The sequence below is a fragment of the Gossypium arboreum genome, chromosome 5 (genome assembly GCF_025698485.1).
Source record: "Gossypium arboreum isolate Shixiya-1 chromosome 5, ASM2569848v2, whole genome shotgun sequence".
In the NCBI taxonomy this organism is placed as follows: domain Eukaryota; kingdom Viridiplantae; phylum Streptophyta; class Magnoliopsida; order Malvales; family Malvaceae; genus Gossypium; species Gossypium arboreum.
Genome location: NC_069074.1, coordinates 88,740,297 through 88,766,703, shown reverse-complemented (window position 1 = coordinate 88,766,703; position 26,407 = coordinate 88,740,297). Strand labels below are relative to the sequence as shown.

The 26,407-nt window shown below is 36.6% G+C and overlaps 1 long non-coding RNA gene across 1 annotated transcript in view; it reads left to right on the top strand.

Moving 5' to 3' along the window:
• Nucleotides 1-15,377: 15,377 nt before the first annotated feature.
• The window catches only part of LOC128292795 (uncharacterized), a 56,216-nt gene continuing 45,186 nt past the window's right edge, over nucleotides 15,378-26,407 (top strand). The window contains exon 1 of the long non-coding RNA XR_008282717.1: nucleotides 15,378-15,544. This is a non-coding gene — a long non-coding RNA (uncharacterized LOC128292795). The remainder of the gene's footprint in view (nucleotides 15,545-26,407) is intronic.

Genomic DNA, 26,407 nt, shown 5'->3' with positions numbered 1-26,407 from the left:
AAATGGGTATATGCAAAGAAGGAAGGATTTCGATAAAATTGAAATTGATACAAGGCTAGATTGGTAGCAAAGGGTTACGCCGAAAGAAGGAATAAATTACAATGAAGTGTTTTCTCCGGTTGTGAAGCATTCGTCTATTCGGATTTTGCTAGCCTTGGTTGCGTAATATGATCTTGAACTAGTTCACTTGATGTGAAGACCTCGTTTTTACGATGATTTGGAAGAGGAAATCTATATGACTCGGCCGGATGGATTCAAGGTTCTGAAAAGAAAATTGGGTTTGCAAACCGACAAAGTCGCTTTATGGATTGAAGCAATCTCCGAGGCGATGGTACAAACGATTTGATCAGTTCATGAAAGGGCAAAGGTACACAAGAAGTAAATTTGATCATTGCGTGTATTTTCAGAAGCTACAAGAAGAAACTTTCATATACTTGCTCTTATATGTTGATGATATGCTAATAGCATCTAAGAGCAAAGTTGAGATTGAAAGATTGAAGACTCAACTCAATCTCGAGTTTGAGATGAAAGATCTAGGAGAAGCTAAAAAGATTCTAGGCATGGAAATATGGAGAGATAGAGCTCATAATAGAGTTAGCTTGTCTCGAGCGAGATTTGAAAAAGGTACTACTGTTAGTTTGGCATGAACAAGCAGACAAAACACGTAAGTACCCGTTGGCTTCTCATTTCAAGCTTTCGCACAACTATCTCCTTCGACGAATACGGAACGAGAATACATGTTGCAAGTTCCGTATTCTAATGCGATGGGTAGCTTGATGTATGCAATGGTGTGTACAAGACCCGACATTTCACAGGCGTTAGTATAGTGAGCGGTATATGCATAATCACGAAAAGGACATTGGCAAGTCGTGAAATGGATTCTACGGTATATTCGAAGACCGTGGATGTTGGATTCTTGTTCAGCGAGGATAATACACTTGGTAAAGGTGTTATTGGTACGTTGATTACGACTATGCGGTGATTTGGACAAGCGAAGATCAACCACGGTTATGTGTTTACACTTGCTGGAGGACCAATAAGTTGGAAGTCTACACTACGATCTCTGATTGCATTGTCAACCACGAGCCGAGTACATGGCATGTAACAGAGGCTGTAAAGGAGGCTATTTGGTTACAAGGTATGGCTAAAACCTTGGGGTTGGTTCAGGAGCATATTAACGTGTATTGTGATAGTCAAACTGCTATTCATTTAGCAAAGAATCAAGTCTATCATGCACGTACAAAACATATCGACGTCTGATTCCATTTTGTGCGGAAATTATTGAAGAGGGAAAATTTGTCTTGAAGATCAAGACTGCAGATAATCCCGAGATATGATGACCAAGGTGGTATGACAACCAAGTTCAAACATTGTTTGAACTTGATTAATATCTGCAAGTTTAACAGTTGAAGAAGGCACTATCAAGTATTGTTGTCAAAAGCAGAAAGAATTGTGTGAAGATAAGATTATCCTAATCAAATCTTCAAGGTGGAGATTATTGGAACCCACCATTCTTTGAAAAGTCAAATGGGTGGGCACCGAAAGTAGAAAGTAATATTGGTTGGCAAGTTGGGTTAAAAGTTGGCATGGGATAATTGCAATTTTGGTCCCTAATTGTATAGGGACATTGCAAGTTGATCCTTGAACCTCAACTATAAATAGGCCTAACCATTTCTTACTTTCTTCATCCCATAATTGCCATTCTCTACTTAAGGCATTATTCTCTCTCTATTTGTAAATTTCACTTGTAATTTTTGGAGTGAAATATATTTGGTAGTGCTTGAGGGCGTAGGCAAAATTCTTTGAACCTCGTTAAAATTCGGTGTTCTTTATTATTTGTTTTGCATATTTTGTGAATGTGATTGTAGTGATTTATTGTGCTATTAAATTACGATAGAGGGATATTCTGGCTAGGAAAGACTTGGTATTTAAGTGATCTTCGTGATCTACCTCTCTTTCCTGGGAATTGAACTTGGTGTGATTTTTCAGTACAATAATTTTACTCTTTCACACGCTTCCGCGCAACAACTTCCTTCCGGTGATACTTTCGATTTCGATTTGTGTACCGATTCTTTTTTCGATGATGCTTCTTCTTCTCTCACCCATAGATCTCCGTCCTTTTTATGATTTTCATTAGAATTTTCCACCAAACCTCTTTCAGATATGCGAATCTGGAATTTTTCACTTCCAACCTCCATTGTTATCACCTCATCAAGCCTATTAACTTGCTTAATAATTATCAAAATTTCCATCTTTTCGAAGTTGTTCGTCATTGTAAAATTTTTGCCCATGGCAATAATATCTCCCCATAAATCAACCACTCTCTTGGTCGTTTGATAGTTCCAACAATGAAGAGGAATTCCTGCAATTTCTATCCAAACTGCTCTCTCCGAAACTTGAAAATTTTCCAACCATGGCTCAACATTGATGAAAAATGCCACATCATAAATTTAACAATTGATTAACTTTTTCCAATCCATTTTCAGGAAAATAAAAAACACTATTATTTGAAGGATTAAAAAAGATAGAAAGAATTAAATGACAAAAAGGAATATTTTTCAAAGTTGGAGGGCTAAATTAATCATTGTGTCTAAAAAAGAAATTGTCACAAAAATGGCTAAAATAACCATTATGATCACAACTAGAGGATGCACTTTCCAATTGCATCTCTCCCCTACAATGCTAGAAGAAAATTTGGTAGGAGTTATTGTTGATGATGGTGAAGAAAAGCCATGGCCAATAAATTGGGGTGAGGAAGCCATTTCAGTTAACTATAAGCATTGCTTAGTGGGATGCTTTGTTATTGCCAGTATTTGAGCATTTCTAATTAATAAAAAAAAAATTGGCAAACTATTGTCTAAACCATCTTTAAATCGGGTTTTAGAAAATGGAAATCGACTTTAAGAAAAACGAAAACGGGAGTCGCCATCAACCTTTTTAGGTGTGATTGGATCACCAACAAATCATTTTGTTTAAAATCATTAGTTTTGGTCTACGAAATCAAGAAAATGGGTTCGGGAGTCGGTTACGAATGAGGAAGGATTAGCACCTCGTAACTCCCAAAAATTGATACCTAATTGATTATCAAGTGTCTTTAAGGTCGGAAATTTGAAAGTTTTAAGATACAATCCTCTTTTATTTAGAATGTTTTGATTGAAAAATTTAAGCTCGCTTATTTCAAACGAGTCAAAATATTACATCCAGTAAGTTAAGAAGCAATATTTTAAAACTTTTGAAGCTAAGCTTGTCTTTTGGAAATTTCTATTTCGAAACAACAAAACGCCATATCCAGTGAGTTAGGACACAATGCTTTGAAATCTCGAAATAGTTTTTTATATTTTAAAAACTCAAAACGTTTAGAAGGGTACTTGAATGTTCGAATTCGATGAGAAAAATCGCAACCCAGTAAGTTAGGGCACTATTTTTCCCGAAGCTTCCAAACATTAAGTATTGCCTTTATATTTTGGAAAACTTTTGAATAATTTGGTAAAAATGAATTTCTTTATTTAAAACGTTGACTCATGCAGAAGAATGGCGTTAATACATATCACAAGACAAATATACCAAAGATAATAAATTACAACATATTACAATTCATAATAATATAGGCAAATAAGAAATAACCTAAAATAATGAAATATACACATCGTAAGATAATTATGCTAAAAGATAAACCTATATACAATGTTAGTAAATAGAAATACAAAAAATTCATAATAAATTAAAGAATATAAAAATAGAAGTGGAAATCAAAATTTATAATAATAAAAAGTGACAAAATAACACTTAAAAATAAATACGAATAATTAAAACACCAAATCAATATTGATAAAAAGGTAAAATAATAATAATAATAATATTTAAAAAACATATATGTATATAATAATTAACATATTTTAATGAGTAATATATGTAAAAAAATTAAAAGAAAAGAATATAATAATATATAACAATTTAATATACATAGGAAAATATTTTAAAAAATATATAGAAAAAATTTTATTATTAAAACAATTAAAAATATTATACATGTTAAATATTTTAAATAAATAATATAAAACATTAAGATTTTTAAGAGAATAAAATATATAATAGATAATATTTTTAAAAAAAGGATTATATGCACAAAATATATATATAAAATCTTTAAATCCATTTAACATATGATATAATATACATAATTTTAAAACAATTTATAATAGATACAAAATATATAAAAATATGTAATAAATAATTTTAATAAAAAATAGAAGATGAAATATATACACAATATAATAATAATATAATAAATAATACAAATTTAAAAATATAATACTTAATAATAATTTCAAAATAGCATTTACTAAATAATATAATAATAAAACTAATATATATATAAGGATTAATACATAATAAATAACAGGTGAAAATAATTGTATAATTATATAATAAAATATATAGGTTTAGAATAAAACAAATAATATATAATATAAAATTAATAAAAAACAAATAGGATTAAATTTAAAATTTTATAAAATTACAGAGGCGAAATTAGAAAAATAAAACTGACTCTGGGATTTAAATGAAATGCACGCAAAAGGTGAGGGACTCATCGGGCAAAATACCCTATTCCCAAGGAACGACGTCATTCCGTATCTATCCCAAAATGGCCCTAAAGATTAAATTGAATTGAAAGACAAAGTTTTGGGCCAAATTAAAAATAAATTGGATTTAATTACAAAAATAAAAAAAATCGGAAGGACCAATTGGGACATTTCCCCAAATATCGAAAACACGCGGATCCTCCCTGGGTTACGGGTCAACACGCAGATCTTGAGGCCTTGAAACGATGCCGTTTTATGCTTATTGAGTTAAACCAAAACGGAACTGTTTCGTTAGGGCTATATAAGCCAAATGTTAAGCTTTAAAATCATTTTTGCACTCTGTTTAAAAAAAACGAAGAAGAATCCTCTGAACGAAGGCTTGGGGTGAGTTCCCGGAGTGCCATCGTGCCTCCGTCCAGGGGTTTGTACGGGCTCACGCGCCCTCTTCTACACCGCCATATACGGCAATCGAAACTGGAAAATTTCCTTTTTCCAACGCGAGTCAGAATGGTACGTTTCCTTTTTTTTACCATTTACAATATATATATATATATATATATATATATATAAATCACCTTTGTGTTTCTTGATTGACTGTAGTTCCCTGTTTTTTTTATGAAAAATGCCCTTTTTACTAAATCTCTATTTTTATATGCCAAAAAAAAAAGATAAAAAGATCCCCCTACATTGTTTGATATCCGGCCTTTATAGGCTTTTTACAATACAAATCTTTGGTATTTTTTTGTTTGCTCGATTTCTTGCCATATATTGTTGGTACTGTTCCTTTTGTTTCCTTTTGCAGGTGAGTGAAGAAATCTCAATGGAGGATGCACCGATTATGGCGCGATGTGGCACTGGAGTCACGGCGCTGATGGTGTGTAGCTGGATCGACGCGAGATGAAACGGCGTGACTCGGGGCCAGAGTTAAAGGGTGAGGTGAAGAGGCGTGTCTATTGCGGAGTGAAGCTTTTGGAAACTCTAGGGTTCCCAGATTTAGTTTAGGCATTGGGCCTCACTAGTTTGGGTCTGGTTTGTGTATTTGGGCTTGGGTGTAACGGATACTTGGTAGTGGTAGGCTTACTGAGTTGTAACCGGGTGTAGAGATTGTGGGCTTCAAAGATACCCGAACTTTGGGCTTTTGTAAACGGACTTTATTAATGGACTATTTCATAAATAAACATTTATTTATTTATTTATTATTCTTGGTTTTAAGGCCCGAGTAAATTTGGGTTATTACAGCTGCCCCTCTTTGCTCATTTCTATATAATAGGAATCGAGCAAAGACTATAAAAGGCCAAATTTGCCTAGCTTTATCAGATCAGGATTCCTCAATCTGCTCCTTGCAAACTCATGACTGTCATGTTGATATCTTTGATCTGCTCTCCGTCGAATACAGAGACGCCAAATCTGCTTCTTCGATTTGTTCCCTGACAATACAGAGATGCCAAATCATCCTAGATTTGCTTCAGTGTAAACACGTGAAAGCTAAATCTGCTGTGTCTTCGATTTGCTCCTTGTGAACACAAGGATGCCAAATCATCTTGGATCTACTTCAGTAAAATCATCTGAAGGTTAGATCTGCTATGTATCTGCTCTACGTCGAAATGGAGATGCAGATCTGTTATCTTGGATCTACTTTGGTGTAAGAACATCCAAAAGTCAAATCTACTATGTCTTCGATTTGTTCCTCGTAAACACAAGTATGCCCAAATCATCTTGGATCTGCTTCAGTATAAATATCTGAAGGTTAGACTTGCTATGTACCTGCTCTCCGTCAAAATGGAGATGATGGATCTACTTTGATGTGAAAACATCTGAAAGTCAGATCTGCTATGTCTTTGATTTGCTTCTCGTCGAAGATAGAGAAGCCAAATCTTGTTATCTTGGATCTGCTTCAGTGTAAACACGTGAAGGCCAGATCTGCTATGTTTTGGTCTATTACCCTACTGCTTAGGGGGTTAAGGCGCATCATCTTTGATCTACATAACCTGTAGAATGCATATGTGCTCATGCCTAATGATTAGGATGCTATAATCGAAGTGAGTCAAATGCTCCTAATTAGACATGTTATGATGCAAAATGTTATGAATATGACTCCTATTCCAGACGTCACCACTCATTCCTTCGTTTATCTTTACTTCTCTCAAAGTATTATTTCTGTTCAGCCTGTAGGCTTGTATCATTCTTCACTGAGAATATCTGTAAGATGATCTTTTCTTAGAATCGAATCGTTCAATTTGTCCAATCATCATTTCGGACCGGAAGAAAGAAATTCCTCAAGTTCTTTCAACCCTCACTTACGTGAATTTCTCGAACAATTGTCCTGTTTTAGTTTCTTGTATCATCTAGAAATTTCCAGAGTAATGTGCAAAACTTTATTTGTGAAAATTATTTAGTTCATCTATCATTATTTAATGCAACACACTTTAAGAATAATGGAAGATGAATTTAATCTTGAGAATAATTAGATTTGATTAAATTTGTCAAAAATACAAAGGAAATTAATCTGAAAGCCTATCTTTGAGAAGAATAAGAATCTAAAGATAGCAAACAGGACAAAAGTTAGATGCCCTAGATATCGCCGCTTGAGCGTTTATATGCCAGCTCCATGAAGACTTTCTTGAGTTCAACATGTGTTTAAAAGACCCAAAGTACTTTGTCGATGCCCCGATATGCAATGCGCTTCACTTTTTGTTGAATTAGATATATCAAGATTACCGCGTGCTCTTCAAAATTTGAGCTGCCCTTTCGGGTTTTCAACTCAAAAACCCCTTTGGTCACAAGGCGCCCTTTGCGGGTTTTCACCTTGGCCTCTCTATTTTTTTTTTTTGAAAACTCAAGGCACCCTTTGCGGGTTTTCACCTTGGATTCTCCTCTCCTTTAGACAAAGTACTTTTTGACTGAGTCTGAATTCACTGGGTTGAGTAAACTCTTCTCATCCATTTCTTTCAAGATCAATGCACCCCCAGAGAAGGCCTTTTTCACGACATACGACCCTTCCCAATTCAGCATCCATTTTCATTTAAAGTCCTTCTAAATGGGAAAAATCTTTTTCAACACAAGATCCTCCTCATGGAATTCTCTTGGTCGCACTTTCTTGTCGTAAGCCTGCATCATTCGCTTCTGATATATCTGACCATGACGAATGGCCCTTACCCTCTTTTTCTCAATCAAGTTCAACTGGTCATATCGCGATTGAATCCACTTTGCTTCATCCAACTTTATCTCCGATAAAATTCGAAGAAAAGGTATTTCAACTTCGATGGGTAACACTGCCTCCATTCCATATACCAACGAGAAAGGGGTTGCCCCAGTAGAAGTTCTGATGGACGTTTGATAAGCTAAGAGTGCAAATGGTAACTTCTCATGCCAATCTCTGTAGGTTTCAGTCATTTTCCCCACTATCTTCTTGATGTTTTTGTTAGCAGCTTCTACTGCCCCATTCATCTTTGGGCGATATGGAGAGGAATTATGATGCTTAATCTTGAAATGACTATAAACTTCTGCTATTGTTTTGTTGTTCAAGTTCAATGCATTGCCTGATATGATCCTTTTAGGTATCCCATACATACAAATGATCTCTTTCTTCAAAAATCGACTTACAGCTGACTTAGTAACATTTGCATAAGAAGCAGCCTCTACCCACTTCTTGAAGTAATCAATGACCAGGAAAATAAAGCGATGTCCATTTGAAGCTTTTGGTGATATTGGCCCAATGAAATCCATGCCCCACATAGAAAAAGGCTATGGAGAAGTCATAACATGTAGAGGTGAAGGTGGTACATGAATCTTGTCTCCATAAATCTGACATTTATGGCATTTCTTGGCGTAATTGATACAATCCCCTTCCATACTAGACCAATAATATCCAAACCTCATGATTTTTCTAGCCATCGTGAAACCGTTGGCGTGCGTCCGACAAACACCCTCGTGAACTTCTTCCAAGATTAACTTAGCTTCCACGGCGTCAACACATCTTAATAGTACTTGGTCCTTTCTTCTTTTGTACAAGATGTCCCCGTCCAAAACATAATCGCAAGCTAATCTCCTTAAAGTTCGTTTATCATTTTCAGTTGCTTGTTCTGGGTATTTACGATCTATCACATATCGCAATATATCCTGATACCAAGGGTTATCATCCTTTTCTTTTTCCTCAATGTTACAATAGTGAGCTAGAGCCTCAAAGATACTCATCTGAATGGGTCTCATCTCTTTCTCTTTATTCACTTTAATCATTGAAGCCAAGGTTGCTAGAGCATCTGCCATTTGGTTTTCGTCTCGTGGGATATAGTTGAAAGTGATGTCATCGAACTCCTCAAGTAACCCTAAAACTACCTTTCGATAATTAATCAATTTAGGATCCATTGTCTCCCATTCTCCTCTAAGCTTGTAAATCACTAATATAGATTCTCCATATACTTCTAAGGTTTTTATTCTTCGTTCTATAGCCGCTCGGAGTCCCATGATGCGTGCTTCATACTCAGCCATATTGTTTGTGCAATCAAAATCCAACTTGCATGTAAATGGATAATAATCACCATTTGGAGATATCAGGACTGCCCCAATTCCATTTCCAATTGCATTGGATGCCCCATCAATGTAACGCCCCAATTTTCGGGAATTCTGTGAATGTTGACAAAATTTCATGCTTTGATTTTGTCATTTGTGAGTGAAATTATGAAATAGGACCTATGTGAAAATGTTTGAAAATGCTATAGGCTAAATTGAAGTGGCCAAATAAATAAGAGTGCAAAATAGGAGGATTTGCATGATAAACCTCCCATTTTACATGAAGTGGCCAACCATCATATTGTTGTAGACAAAATGTGCACTTGATATCCATAATTTATGGTACAAATTGATACAAATTGATAATAGGTTAGGTAAATGTTCAATGATAATAGGTTAGGTAAATGTTCCATGATAATGGGTTAGGTAAATGTTTCATGATAAGAATTCCATGTCTTTTGTATTAAAGAATTAAATGGATGAAATATGAAGTTTTATTAAAAGAAAAAGGGGTGAAAAGAACAAAGTTTTGTCCATCTTTGTTCATCATAGCTGAAAGTTAGAGAAGAGAAAGGAGAGGAGAAAACTCTTGAGTATTTGGTCATTAGGAGGAGGAAAATTGACGGTAAGTTCTTGGTACCTTGCTTCTATTTTGAGGTTCATGAGTTCTTCTTGATTCTACCTTAACTCTTGAAGTATATTTTGATTTTTAGTTGTGTTGTGAGCATTTGGTCATGAATTAAAATGAAGGAAATGGTTGTTGTTTCATGTTCTTTTGATGAAAAATGGAAGATATGTGAAGTTGAGCCAAACAAATGAGCATGCATGTGCCTTAGATGCTAAAGGGAAAAATCGGCTAACATGTTGTGCTTTGAAATGATGAAATGGAGATTATGCTTAAGTAAAAATCATAGATATGTGATGATTGATTGGTGATATACATGTTTAAATAACATGCATGCAAGATAGGTGTATGAAAGAGTGATTTGGTAATAAATCTGCTTGGGACAACAGCAGTAACGTGACTTTGGAAAATCACCATAAATTGTGGGAGATGAATTAGAAGCTGAATAAATTATTTAATTAAAGCTTATTGAGTCTAGTTTCTAATGAAATAAACAAGAACATGTTTTGAATTCTGTACAATGAGAAATTTGATCCGTAATGAAAAGTGGTCAGATTAGTCAAACAGTGAAACATGGGAAACTTTGAGAAAAATCTGGTATTGATTGGCTAAACCAAAAATTCTGAAAATTTTATGGATAGAAGATATATGAGTCTATTTTCAAAGAAAATTAACGGAACTTGATTTGGAGTTTCGTAGCTCCAGTTATAAATAATTTAGTGACTGTTGCTCAGGAAGACAGCTTGCAGTGAAATTATGATTATGTGGTAAACATTGACAAAAATTTGTTAATGAGTTGCTTATTGATTTCTTATAAGCTTACTATGATCTGTAGGTGTGGTTGGCCGAATATTGTAAGGGGTTAATCGTAGTTTGTATTTGAATAGTTAGATTAACGTGTTAGTAATCCAATTGTAGGCGGTTCGTGTGTGGATCTCGTCAAGATATAAATCAGCAAGCATGTGTGTAACTAACACCCTCTTTCTTAGTCTAGATCGGCAAAAGCGAAATGCCGAAATGCCTAAAAGCGGTATTTTGTAGATTTGCGAAAAGCGAATGCTCGTGAGGTAAATCGATTAATGTTTTTGGTAAGTTGCAATGTTTGGACTGCAAAGTGCATGATTTCTATGCCTCGATATTTTTGGGCTTAATGGGCCAAAATTGGAATGATGGGTCAAGCGGCCCAATTCGGTAAGAACCCTCGATGCGTGATTACATTAGTACGTGAAAAGTAGGAATATGCATGAAAAACCCTAAAATAGATAAATTACTGAAATACCTTTAAAAGTGGAAAATTTACAGTTTTACCCTAGTAGATAAATTACGAAATACCCCTAGGGTTAAATTGACCTAAATGCATGTTTGATTGTTGTTATTTCTTGCATGCCATGTTGTTATTATCGATGCATGGGATTGGGATATTGACGGAGGAAGTCTTGAAAGTGGCTTGTCCACGTCATCAAGGCTTTGCCTCAATTATTGATAAGCGAGCGCAAAGCAAGGTCTGCAAGCTGTGGAGTGTTAAATTGGGTGGGTTGAGCTATTCCCACATGGAGTGTATGGTGGTAGGGTGGAGTGTAGTGGTTGGTGGGTTGAGTAGTCTCCCAAATGGGCTTGCATATGTTATTGATGTTGCATGTATTTTGAAATGGGCCTATGAACCATATCATTATCTGAATAAGGGCTAAGGCCCGGTTTATTATAATCTGAAAAGGGCTCGCCCAAGACCACTATTACCCAAATGGGCTTGCATATGTTATTGATGTTGCATGTATTTTGAAATGGGCCTATGGGCCATATCATTATCTGAATAAGGGCTAAGGCCCGGTTTATTATAATCTGAAAAGGATCGGCCCATTACCATTATTACTGAATGGGCTTAGGCCCAATGGGCTTGAGTGACTTGGACTTTGAATGGGTTTTCCTTACACTGAGTTTCCCAGACTCACCCTTTTATTTTTCATCCACGCAGAAAATCCCCAACCATAGTGGGCTTGGAGTGTGAGGGAATTCGGAGTGGCCACCGCTCGAAAGTTTGATTTTCTTCCGTGAACTGGACATCCTTTTAATTACGTTTGAGGTTTTGGGATTTTAAATGTAATAAGGCCGCTTAATTATTTTTAATAGTTTTAATATGTATTACTAAGATAGGTATTACTTATTTTAAGCTGTTGAAATTGGATAGCTTTAGGTAGCGTTTTCAAAAATAACAATTGATTTCAAAATAACACGACAACAAACAAAGCTTACGCAATTAAAGTATTTTCCAAAATTAATCACTTTTCCTAAAATGGCTTAATCAAATCGGTTTCTAGAAATATCCATGACGTTAAGGTGTGGCAATGGCGGTATGCATGTATAGGATTGGATCCGAAGGAGCTTGGTATTAAGCGGTCCGATGGACTCACCACCTCTTTTCGGTTTCCTACCGGTGCATGACTTCCATTCACTTTAACCCTTAATGAATTAATCTTTTGAACATCAAGTACGATTTTCTGGACTTAGAATGGAAAATTTTTTTTAACGTTTTTGATGTGGCATGCCGATCCGGCCATAACTTCTGAGCCGGGTTTGGGGTGCTACATTTAGTGGTATCAGAGCCTAGGTTGCAACAACTCGGCTGTGGAATGGGTTTACAAAAACAAAGATTTTCGAAAGCAAAAATTTTATAAAGAATGCGAAAAACTCGATTTTCAAAATTTAGATCTTTAGAAGGTGGCATTCCGAATCTCCGGCTCAAGTCTGTAAGTATTACTCTGAACTTTTATGAATATTTTCCTGAATTATTATCATGCATCTTTGAAACCCTACTAGGACACTCTAGATAGGATGATCTTGAAAGTATAGGAAAATCGATAAGAGGCTGAAAGCGTAGCTAGACTTGATTCTGCGAAAACAAACTCGAACTCTTATTCGATTCATAAAACATCGTAATAAACACTGGAATATTAACTGATGCATAAAAATTCATAATCAAGATAATACGATATGAGTACAAGAGGCCGTGGACGAAGCCGAGGAAGTGCTCGAGCGAGATCTTCGTCTTCGAGACATATGCCGGTGGTGGATGCACCGGTACCACCGGCAATAAAGGTAGAGTCTCATGACCGCGGTGCCGAGGATGATGCCCTATCACAGGCAATACTTCGTGTTCTGGAAAGGGTTGCCAGGACAAGTTCGGGCAACGAAATTTGAGAATCGATTTCTGAATGACTCCAGGCCAACGGAGCGGAGATCTTTATAGGTGCGTCTGGTATAGCCCCGAATGTGGCGGAATATTGGTTGGGGGCCACAGAATGAATTATGGACAACTTGGACTGCTCTGAGGAGATTGTGAGTGAGGTATCTGTACTAAGTCCCTTGGGTCACTCAGTTAGGGTAGACAAACTGTATAGGGATGTACCCTTAAAAACTCAAGGTAGGATTTTCCCTGGAGATCTGATGGAGTTACCGTTCGGAGAGTTTGATCTCATTTTGGGAATGGACTAGCTTGTTAAGCATAAGGCGACCCTGGATTGTACTGCTAAACGAATGGTGTTAAGGACCACAAAGGATGAGGAGGTTATGGTGATAGGTGAGCGAAGGGATTATTTGTCCAATGTGGTGTCGGCATTAAGAGTCGAAAAGTGGATTCGGAAAGGTTGTGAGGCCTAATTGGTATTTGTAAGTCAGTCGGAAGAGGAGGGACTGACAGTGGATAAGGTTAGGACCGTAAAGGAGTTTCAAGATGTTTTTCCGGAGAAGCTTCCAAGATTGCCTCCGAATCGAGAAGTTGAGTTTAGAATAGACTTGTTGCCTGGAATGGCACTTGTGTCTATCGCACCGTATAGGATGGCACCGAAGGAGTTAGTAGAGTTAAATGCTCAAATTCAAGAGTTGTTGGATAGGGGCTTTATTAGGCCAAGTGTGTCTCCATGGGGAGCACCAGTGCTATTCGTGAAAAAGAAGGATGGTACGATGCGGATGTGCATTGATTATCGCCAGTTGAACAAACTGACGATTAAGAATAAGTATCCATTGCCAAGAGTTGACGATCTGTTCGACCAGCTTAGAAGAGCTTCTGTATTTTCCAAGATCGATTTTCGATCTGGATATCATCAGTTAAGGGTCAAGGAGGCAGATACCCATAAGACAGCATTCAGGACTCAGTATGGTCATTATGAGTTTCTGGTTATGCCATTTGGACTAACGAATGCTCCTGCAGCGTTTATGGATCTGATGAATCATGTGTTCTAACCATTTTTAGATCAATTCGTAGTCGTCTTTATTGACGATATCCTGGTATATTCTGAAACTAAAACGAAACATGATGAGCATCTCCGTATAGTGCTGTAAGTATTAAGGGAGAAAGAACTCTTTGTGAAGTTCAGCAAGATTTTGGTTGAGGGAGGTAACTTTCTTAGGACATGTGGTCTCTGCTGAGGGGATTAAGGTGGACCCTCGGAAAATTGAAGTGATTTTGGAGTGGAAGCCGCCTAGGTCAAGGTCGTAAATACGGAGTTTTCCTAGGATGGCAGGATACTCTGAAGGTTTGTAGAAGGTTTTTTCGTGATGGCGGCACCTTTAACAAAACTCATAAGGAAAGGAGTACCATTTGTATGGACTAAGAAGCGATAGAAGCTTTTGAGAAGTTGAAGAAAGTTACATTGAAGCACTGTGATAATTCAACCGAGTCAGGAAGGATTTTCTTGTGTACGATGGACGCATCATACGTGGGTTTAGGGTGCGTGTTAATGCAAGAGGGTAAGGTGGTTGCATATGCATCACGATAGCTTAAGCCTCATGAGGGAAACTATTTGACTCATGATTTAGAGTTGGCGATGATATTTGCACTTAAGATTTGGAGACATTACTTGTGCGGAGAAAGGTGTATTATATACACGACCATAAGAGTCTTAAGTAATTGTTGACTCGAAGGAGCTGAACCTTAGGCAAAGGAGATGGATTGAGTTGCTTAAGGATTATGATTGTTCGATCGAGTATCACCCAAGCAAGGCTAATGTGGTAGCCGATGCTCTAAGTCGTAGAGTCAGATGTCGATCCGAGAGCAATGTTTGCTCGTCTGAGTCTCATATGATGATGGAAGTCTGTTATTGAGTTGCAAGTGAGGCCAACTTTGGTGGATCGATTAAGGAAAAACAGTTGAACGATGAGTCTTTGGTCGCTCGTTTTCAACAAGTTAAGGAAGGAAACTTCGAGTTTGGGAGCGAAGAGGCGATGCAACAGCAATACCCTCATCTGTTTGGATTAGGTAAATTTCGAGGACGAAATTTCTTTAAGGAGGGTAGAGTTGTAAAGCCCCAATTTTCGGGAATTCTGTGAATGTTGACAAAATTTCATGCTTTGATTTTGTCATTTGTGAGTGAAATTATGAAATAGGACCTATGTGAAAATGTTTGAAAATGCTATAGGCTAAATTGAAGTGGCCAAATAAATAGGAGTGCAAAATAGGAGGATTTGCATGATAAACCTCCCATTTTACATGAAGTGGCCAACCATCATGTTGTTGTAGACAAAATGTGCACTTGATATCCATAATTTATGGTACAAATTGATACAAATTGATAATAGGTTAGGTAAATGTTCAATGATAATAGGTTAGGTAAATGTTCCATGATAATGGGTTAGGTAAATGTTTCATGATAAGAATTCCATGTCTTTTGTATTAAAGAATTAAATGGATGAAATATGAAGTTTTATTAAAAGAAAAAGGGGTGAAAAGAACAAAGTTTTGTCCATCTTTGTTCATCATAGCTGAAAGTTAGAGAAGAGAAAGGAGAGGAGAAAACTCTTGAGTATTTGGTCATTAGGAGGAGGAAAATTGACGGTAAGTTCTTGGTACCTTGCTTCTATTTTGAGGTTCATGAGTTCTTCTTGATTCTACCTTAACTCTTGAAGTATATTTTGATTTTTAGTTGTGTTGTGAGCATTTGGTCATGAATTAAAATGAAGGAAATGGTTGTTGTTTCATGTTCTTTTGATGAAAATGGAAGATATGTGAAGTTGAGCCAAACAAATGAGCATGCATGTGCCTTAGATGCTAAAGGAAAAATCGGCTAACATGTTGTGCTTTGAAATGATGAAATGGAGATTATGCTTAAGTAAAAATCATAGATATGTGATGATTGATTGGTGATATACATGTTTAAATAACATGCATGCAAGATAGGTGTATGAAAGAGTGATTTGGTAATAAATCTGCTTGGGACAGCAGTAGTAACGTGACTTTGGAAAATCACCATAAATTGTGGGAGATGAATTAGAAGCTGAATAAATTATTTAATTAAAGCTTATTGAGTCTAGTTTCTAATGAAATAAACAAGAACATGTTTTGAATTCTGTACAATGAGAAATTTGATCCGTAATGAAAAGTGGTCAGATTAGTCAAACAGTGAAACATGGGAAACTTTGAGAAAAATCTGGTATTGATTGGCTAAACCAAAAATTCTGAAAATTTTATGGATAGAAGATATATGAGTCTATTTTCAAGGAAAATTAACGGAACTTGATTTGGAGTTTCGTAGCTCCAGTTATAAATAATTTAGTGACTGTTGCTCAGGAAGACAGCTTGCAGTGAAATTATGATTATGTGGTAAACATTGACAAAAATTTGTTAATGAGTTGCTTATTGATTTCTTATAAGCTTACTATGATCTGTAGGTGTGGTTGGCGAATATTGTAAGGGGTTAATCGTAGTTTGTATTTGAATAGTTAGATTAACGTGTTAGTAATCCAATTGTAGGCGGTTCGTGTGTGGATCTCGTCAGCATATCGTCGCAAAATGTGTGTAACTAACACCCTCTTTCTTAGTCTAGATCGGCAAAAGCCGAAATGCCGAAATGCCGAAAACCGGTATTTTGTAGATTTGCGAGTGTGCGAATGCTCGTGAGGTAAATCGATTAATGTTTTTGGTAAGTTGCAATGTTTGGACTGCAAAGTGCATGATTTCTATGCCCTCGATATTTTTGGGCTTAATGGGCCAAAATTGGAATGATGGGTCAACGGGCCCAATTCGGTAAGAACCCTCGGTACGTGATTCTGTTAGTACGTGAAAAGTAGGAATATGCATGAAAAACCCTAAAATAGATAAATTACTGAAATACCTTTAAAAGTGGAAAATTTACAGTTTTACCCCTAGTAGATAAATTACCGAAATACCCCTAGGGTTAAATTGACCTAAATGCATGTTTGACTGTTGTTATTTACTGCATGCCATGTTGTTATTATCTGATGCATGGGACTGGGATATTGACGGAGGAAATCTTGAAAGTGGCTTGTCCACGTCTTGGAGGCTTTGCCTCAATTCTTTGATAAGCCGAGCGACAAAGGCAAGGCAAGCTGTAGAAGTGTTGAAATTTGGGTGGGTTGAGCTATTCCCCACATGGAGTGTATGGCTGGTAGGGTGGAGTGTAGTGGTTGGTGGGTTGAGTAGTCTCCCAAATGGGCTTGCATATGTTATTGATGTTGCATGTATTTTGAAATGGGCCTATGAGCCATCTTGTTATCTCGAATAAGGGCTAAGGCCCGGTTTATTATAATCTGAAAAGGGCTCGGCCCGATACCACTATTACCCAAATGGGCTTGCATATGTTATTGATGTTGCATGTATTTTGAAATGGGCCTATGGGCCATCATTATCTGAATAAAGGGCTAAGGCCCGGTTTATTATAATCTGAAAAGGGCTCGGCCCAGATACCATTATTACTGAATGGGCTTAGGCCCAATGGGCTTGAGTGACTTGGACTTTGAATGGGTTTTCCTTACACATCGAGTTTCCCCAAACTCACCCTTTTATTTTTTCATCTACGCAGAAAATCCCCAACCATAGTGGGCTTGGAGTCGTGAGGGAATTCGGAGTGGCCACCGATTCGAAAGTTTGATTTTCTTCCGTGAATGGACATCCTTTTAATTACGTTTGAGGTTTTGGGATTTTAAATGTAATAAGGCCGCTTAATTATTTTTAATGGTTTTAATATGTATTACTAAGATAGGTATTACTTATTTTAACTGTTGAAATTGGATAGCTTTAGGGCGCGTTTTCAAAAATAACAATTGATTTCAAAATAACACGACAACAAACAAAGCTTCTGCAATTAAAGTATTTTCCAAAATTAATCACTTTTCCTAAAAATGACTTAATCAAATCGGTTTCCTAGAAATATCCATGACGTTAAGGTGTGGCAATGGCGGTATGCATGTCTAGGATTGGATCCGAAGGAGCTTGGTACTTAGCGATCCGATGGACTCACCACCTCTTTTCGGTTTCCTACCGGTGCATGACTTCCATTCACTTTAACCCTTAATGAATTAATCTTTTGAACATCAAGTACGATTTTCTAGACTTAGAATGGAAAATTTTTTTTTTAACGTTTTTGATGTGGCATGTCGATCCGGCCATAACTTCTGGGCCGGGTTTGGGGTGCTACAATCAAAGCTCAACTTCTAAGGATGATCCTCTGTAGTTGCTACACACATCAATTCCTTATTTGGAAAATCGAAATTCAATGGCTCATAATCCTCTAGAGCTCTACTAGCCAGAAATTCTGCTATCGCGCTTCCTTTTATAGCCTTCTGACTCACATAGACTATGTCAAACTCTGAAAGCAGAATTTTCCATCTCGCCATTCTCCCATTCAACGCTGTTGACTCCATCATATACTTCAAAGGGTTAAGTTTTGAAATAAGCCGAGTAGTATGATATAGCATGTACTGTCTTAGCCTTCGAGTCATCCAGATTAAAGTGCAACACAATTTCTCAATCGGCGAATATCTCATCTCACACTCTATAAATTTCTTACTGAGGTAGTATATCGCCTTCTCCTTTCTTCCCGACTCGTCATGTTGACCAAGCACACATCCCATGTGTCGAAACCATTTTTTAATCGGGTTTTAGAAAATGGGAATCGACTTTAAAAAAACGAAAATGGGAGTTGCCACCAATCTTTTTAGGTGTGATTGAATCACCTTATAAAATGTTTTGTTTTAAAACATTAATTTTGGTCTACGAAAATCGAGAAAACGGATTCGGGAGTCGATTACGTACGAGGAAGGGTTAGCACCCTCGTAACGCCCAAAAATTGGTACCTAATTGATTATCAAGTGTCTTTAATGTCGGAAACTTAAAAATTTTAAGATGCAATCCTCTTTTAATATTTTTGATTTTGAAAATTAAAGTTCACTTGTATCAAATGAATCAAAATATTACATCCAATAAGTTAGGAAGTAATATTTTTAAGACGTTCGAAGCTAAGCTAGCCCCTTTTGAAAATCCCTATCTTACAATGACAAAACGCCATATCCAGTAAGTTAGGACACAACGCTTTGAAATTTCAAGACAGTTACTCGTATTTTGAAAACCTTAAAACCTAGAAGGGTGCTTAACTATTCGAACTCAACGAGAAAAGTTGCAACCCAGTGAGTTTGGGCACTACCTTTCTCGAAGTTTCCAAATACCAAGCATTGCCTTTTTATTTGAAAATTTTGGAATCTTATTTTTATTGATGTATGAAGAATCATATATACATTATAACATATAAAATAGAATATTGCCATAATAAGCAAATAAAACATGCATTTAAACAATACAATGGCAATAATGCAAAGATTATATACTAGATACATACATGTTTAAAATTACATAACATCATACACACAAAGATACAAATAGCATATATTGAAAATGAATAAGCAAAACATATAAACATGCAAAATAATAATTAACTTTAAAGTGATGTATGATATACAATTTGACATAAATTACACAATATACATTACCATTTTAGGCATATATTATCATAAATAACCTAAATGCTCATGTATTATTGTTACACATAAAAATACAACATAGAGAATAATGAATTTAATAATATAAATTACATAACACCTATACATAACAACATTTCATGCAAATGTACCTTAAATTAATATAAATAATTAACTTCCATGCAAATATGTAAAAACAATAACAAATAATTTACTAAATAATAACGAAATATGAAGAATAAGCAAAGTATAAACATATGAAATGTAAATCAAATAAGGATATTCATAAATTTTAGATTAATATGAAAATAATAAAAGAAAACCCAAAAAATGATTAATATATATATAAACCATATTATAGGGTATAATACCTTAATATATTAATAAAATAATGCACTAAATATTAATATCTCACATATTTTTTAAAAATTTTAAGAATGTATATAATTAATAAGTAATAAAATAATGTATACTTTATAATAAAATAAAAGTAATGTATGGAAATATGGTAAAATAGAGTGTATAATATAATTTACAAATAAAATATATAATAATGTAAATCACATAATAAATAATATAAAATATATATAATAAAATCTATATAATATAATATATATATAAGAAAGATAGATATTATAAGGAATAATATATAATAAAATATAGTATGTAGTAAAAATACATAAATAAAATATAATGAAATATGATATGATAAAGAATATAATAATAATAATATAATAAGTATTTTATATAAAAATATAGTAATATAAATTATATATAATAAAATATATAACATATAGTAAAATATAAATATAACAGAATAGATATAATAAAAATTTAAAAATATAATGATATAATGTATAATAAAAAATATGTACTATTTATATAACTAATATTTAAAAATATATAAAGTATTCAAAAAAGGGTTAAAATTGAATTAAAACAAAATATTGGGGCCAGATTTAAATAAAAATAAAATGAAATTATAAATATTTAAAAAGGAGGAAGGATCAATTGGGCAATTTACCCATTTTACAAAAAAAGGCGGATCCTCCCCGGGTAATCAAGTCAACACGCGGATCTTTAATCTAAACGGTGCCGTTTTAATGCTTATTGAATTAAGCAAAACGACACCGTTTTTGTAGGGCTATATAAGCCCCGATTTTGGTTTTAAAATCATTTTTAACCGGTGTTTTAAAAAACACTTTAAAATTCTCTCTGAAATGAGAGAGGAAAGAAAGGTCCGGGCTCCGTCGAGCTTCCGTTTCCAGGTGCCCGCGAGACCACATGCCACCACACCCAGTGGACGAAGGGTTATAAACCCTCGTACTTTCAAGAAATACACAGGTAACCCCTCCTTTTATGATATTATCAATTTTTTTACAGAAGATCAATTCGTATGCTCGTTAAAAAATAAATAACATAATATAAAACTTAAATCACCTTTTTCAAGAAACTGCTTGAACCCTTTTTTATGTATGTATAACCTTTTTATTCTGTCAAAACTGGGTCCTTGTTACAGTGAGATGATTTTGCTTTTATAGCCTCTATTTACAAGTTGTTTTATCCCTATTCGATTTCTTGCCTTGTTTGCTGTTGTTTTCTTTCCTCTTTTGCAGGTACCAGCGAGGAGATTTAGCGATCATGGACGAATACTGATAATAGCACATCGGCATTGATTCGGGCGTTAACCATGGCTAGATTCGAGGCCTGGAATCACTGCGAGGCAAACAGACACGGGTCGAAGGGACGTGACTTTTGGACTGATTGCGGCGTGAAGCTTCTGGAAACCCATTTGCGGCGCCTAGGGTTCTAGAAACCCTAGGTCTTTCCTCATCTATTAAACATTTGGGCCCCATGGGCCCTGGGTGTAATGGGTATGGGGTGGTAGCATAATTGGGTATGGGCTATCAGGTTGTAACCGGGCATAGGGTTTAGGTATTTGGGCTGTTAGGTTTTAATTTTTGGGCTCTGTATATGGACTGTTTAAATAAATAAACATTTATTTATTTATTTTAAGTTTTTGGTTTTAAGGCCCGGTCAAATTTGGGCTATTACACCATGGAATTACTAAACAACGACAAGTACAGAATTAATGGTTTATCTGGACTAGGTGGAGATAGTACTGGAGCATTCAAGAAGTATTGCTTGACTTTATCAAAGGCATTCTGGCACTCCTTATTCCAAGTACTTTGGTTGTGTTTTCTAAGGAGGCGAAATATAGGGTCACATTTCTCAATTAATTGTGAAATAAATCGAGCAACATAATTTAGCCTTCCAAGAAAACCTCGAACTTCTTTCTGAGTGCTTGGCGGAGGCAAATCTCATATGGCTCTAACTTTGTCTAAGTCAACTTCTATTCCCTTTTCACTGACCACAAAGCCTAGTAATTTCCCTGACCTAGCTCCGAAAGTACACTTTGCCGGATTAAGTTTTAACTGAAACTTCCTTAATCTCAAGAATAGTTTCCTTAAAACTTCAATATGTTCCTTCTCTGATCGAGATTTGGCAATCATATCATCAACATACACCTCAATTTCCTTGTGCATCATATCGTGGAATAAGTTCACCATGGCCCGTTGGTATATTGCCCTTGCATTCTTCAATCCAAACGGCATTACTTTGTAGCAGAATGTGCCCCACAAAGTTATGAAAGTAGTTTTATCCATGTCCTCAGGATGCATCTTTATCTGATTGTACCCCAAGAAACTGTCCATGAAAGAGAACAACGAGTATCCTGCAGTGTTGTCCACCAAAGTGTCAATGTGTGGCAAGGGAAAATTATCCTTCGGGCTAGCTTTGTTTAGATCTCTGTAATCAACGCACATTCGTACCTTCCCATCCTTCTTAGGGACTGGTACAATATTAGTTACCCATTCAGAGTACTTGACCTCTTGTAAGAATCCTGCATTGAACTGCTTCTTAACCTCGTCCTTTATTTTTAGTACAATATCTGGCCTTATTCTTCACAACTTTTGTTGGACTGGCTTGCAATCCTATCTTATTAGAAGACGATGCACTACAATATCTATACTCAACCCTGGCATATCCTGATAGGACCATGCGAAGATATCCTTGAATTCACGTAACAACTCAATCAGTCCTTGCCTTGTGTCCTTGGTAATAAGTGTCCCAATTTTCACCTCTTTCCCTTCCTCAAGGGCTACATTCTCTATTGCCTCTTTCTCATGGGGCATAATTTGTTTCTCCTCTTGTTTTACCATCTTCAAAAGATCCGAAGACATATCACAATCCTGAACATCTTCAAAATCCTGAGATTCCTCTAAACACATGTCTTGCTCACGAGAGAAATCAGGATTTGACCTATTAGTGCTCATGTCATTGATATCTAGGGATCTATGAAGTATAAAAAATATACAAAGAATGAATGAATTTAAGAATGATTATTTATGTACTATGAATGCAAAAGTTTAATGGAATATTGGTTGATAAAAATGAAACAGTACTCGTTCAAATTGATAAAAGTTATGTTTTATTAAAAATAATAAATGATCGTAAGCCTATTTCACAAATGTAATCCTATTACTCCTAGGCTCTAGAGTAACAAGAATGTTTCGAGAATTACTCTAAAAAATTCATAAAGACTACAGGAAGTTCCTCCGCAGTCCAATTGTTCAAAGAGCTTCCTGATTCATAAGGGCGAATGCCCTCAAGGTTTCCTTGCTTCAATCATTCATCTTGTATATCATTGATCTGATGACTTCCTTCTATGAGTAACCCTCTCGATATGAAGGTTCGGGATATTGGAGGGAATGTCATCGGCTCCCACTCCACTTCTCTTCTATTGAGGCGTGCCGTTCTTCCTTCTTGACGCTTCTCAATTTCCTTCCTCATTTGCTTATAGTCTGGTTTGAAGCCTAGACCAAAACGATCTCTCTTCTCTTTAAGTTCTGAGATTTGAGTCCCTCCTTGTAGGTATTTTCCTAACCCTTTTCTTGGTAAGGCTCCCTTTCCCGCCATCATTCGTAGAGCCATCCTCGTAGCTCTTGCTATCTTTGGCACCAACAGCTCACTCCCTTCTAAAATGAAGGTTGCATTTACAAATTCCAAAGAGCGAAAAGAACACTCAATAGACTCTTCGTTTATCTCGACATAAGGGGCTTTGCTAGTAACTACGACTATAATATCCTCCTCCGCATTGATAGTTATTAACCGTCTATCGGTCACTAATTTCAATTTCTGGTGCAACGACGAGGGCACTGCTCCCGCTGAATATATCCATGGCCTGCCTAATAAGCAATTGTAGGAAGGCTTGATACCCATTATCAAGAATTCTACTTCATACATGTTCGGCCCAATTTCCAAAGGAATGTCAATTCTTCCCATCACCTTTCTTTCTGTACCGTCGAAGGCTCTTACCACATTTTGACATGTCTTCATGTGAGAATCATCAATAGGTAATCTGTTTAATGTAGACAATGGTAGAACATTCAAAGCCGATCCATTATCAACGAGCATGCTTGGGATTGTGTACCCCTTGCATCGAGTGGTAATGTGCAAGGCCTTAGTTGACCCTCTGCCTCCCGGTGGGATTTCATCATCATTAAAGTAGATGAAATTATCCACGCTAATGTTGTTCACCAATCAGTCCAGCTTATTAATGGATATGTCATGGGTGACATATGTTTCGTTAAGCACCTTCATCAATGCCTCCCTATGCGCCTCAGAACTCAAAAGTAGAGCCAATACTGATATGCGAGTCGGCTACCTACGCAACTGCTTGACCATGCTATACTCGCTATGTTTAAGGAACTTTAGGAATTCCTTAGCCTCCTCCTCCTTCACCGGCTCATTAATGGGTACTTCAGTCTCTTTCTCCTTCTCAACCTCGACACCTTTTATTTTTGTGGGCTCTACTCTAATGCCCCCCGTATCATAACGCTTTCCACTCCGCGTGTGGGAACCTTCAACTTGCACTTCTTTAGATGCGCTGGCTATATTTTCTTCCCCCGGCATTGTCACACTACAGTCATAACTCCATGGTACTCTCTTGCTATCCTTGTAAGGGAAAGGAGTAGGCTTATGAATAATGACCTTGGGCACTGCTGGTGTCCCCATTTCATTATTCCCTGGCAGGGAGATAATAATCCTTAGCCGGCTGGTTCCTTTTTGTTCATCTTCTAGCGCACTTATTTCTATTTTATAAGAGCTACCTTTAAAAATTTGTAGCTCTTTATTATCTATAAAACCTTGCACCAAGGCTCTGAATTCTTCACAATTTTGGGTCTCATGACCCTCTTCTCCATGGAACTCACAGTAGTTCCCTGTTTTTTCTCTTTCTCTCCTAGAGGTTATCATCCTTCTCTTCATCATCTCCTCCTAAATCACCTTCATAGGCATCCTCACCTCCGTAACATTTTTCTTCATCCTTCTCTCACTAGCTTCGCCAATGGCATTCACTTTTTGATCGTCGTGATTTGGCAAAGGGTTTTCAGTATTTAGGGTACTATCAAATTTCACAGCCCCCATCTTGATCAACCACTCTACGGCCTTCTTAAATCCAGTACAATTTTTAATTGAGTGCCCCAATATTCCAGCGTGGTACTCGCATCTGGCGTTTGCATCATACCATTTAGGATATGGAGGCTGTACTGGTTTCAAGTGGAAAGGAGCAATAGCATGTGCATCGTATAAGCTTTCATAAAGCTTACGATACGTCATAGGGATAGGTGTGAATTGCATCCTTTCATGCCTTGTGCCCGATTCCTGCCTTTGAGAACCCTGTTGCCCAACCGCAGCTACTTTGGGTTGACCAACTGTGACTGCCTTCGAGTTGAAGCTACTTATGTTGTTCACCTCATTGTTTTTTCTCCTTGGGGCTGATCTTTTGGCTGCTTCCCCCTCAATTTTGCCACCTCTTATGGTGTTCTCAATCATCTCTCCCGCCATGACTATGTTTGTAAAACTTTTGGTAGTGCTTCCAATCATGTAAGTAATGAATGGAGCCTTCAGAGTGTTGATGAACAACATGGTGATCTTCTTCTCCAACAATAGTGGTTGAACTTACATGGCAACCTCTCTCCATCTTTGAGCATATTGCCTAAAATTCTCATTAGGCTTTTTCTCCATGTTTTGCAGCGTGATCCTATCCGGTGTCATGTCAGTCACATGATTGTACTGTTGCATGAAGGCTTGTGCAAGATCCTTCCATGAATTTATTCTGGCCCGGCTCAACTAATTGTACCACCTGGCTGCTGCTCCCACTAAGCTATCTTGGAAACAATGAATCAATAGTTGATCATTGTTCACATATCTGGTCATCCTCCTATAGAACATCGTAATGTGGGCCTCTAAGTAAGTAGTCTCGCCGTACTTTTCAAACTTCGGCATTTTGAATTTATGAGGAAGCACCAAGTCTGGGACCAAACTCAAGTCTTTGGCATCAACTCCATGATGCCCATCAGCACTCTCTAGAGCCTTAAATTTCTCCTCTAACCATCTACAACGTTCTTCCAACTGTTTTGCAGTTTCAGCTCTCAAATCTTCCTTTTCAGCCACGTCCAAGTCAGGAATGAAAGGATTGGTAGGGTTGTCACCCAAATTGAATCCCGAACCAGTTGGGTTATTCATGTGGATCCCAGCATCAAAAAGTCCATGTTGAGGCTTTATAGTGACAGACGGCCTCCTAGGATGTGCCTCGGTTTGTGTAGGCCCGTGGGGTGGAGTAAAGCCTGGAGGATGATCCTCTTCTTCCTCACCAGTGATTGTCATAGGGGCTTTTCCCTTATCAGTGGCCCTCAGCAGCTGAGCCATCTCAGTCATCATATTCCTCTGAGCCTCTAGCATTTGCTCCCTCATGTCATTTTGCATCTTGGCCAATTGCTCTTGCAATTGGTCCTGCATGTCCTTTTGTAGCTATTCAAACCTTTGATCCATATTCCTAGATTTTGCACAAATTCCGTACTGATGC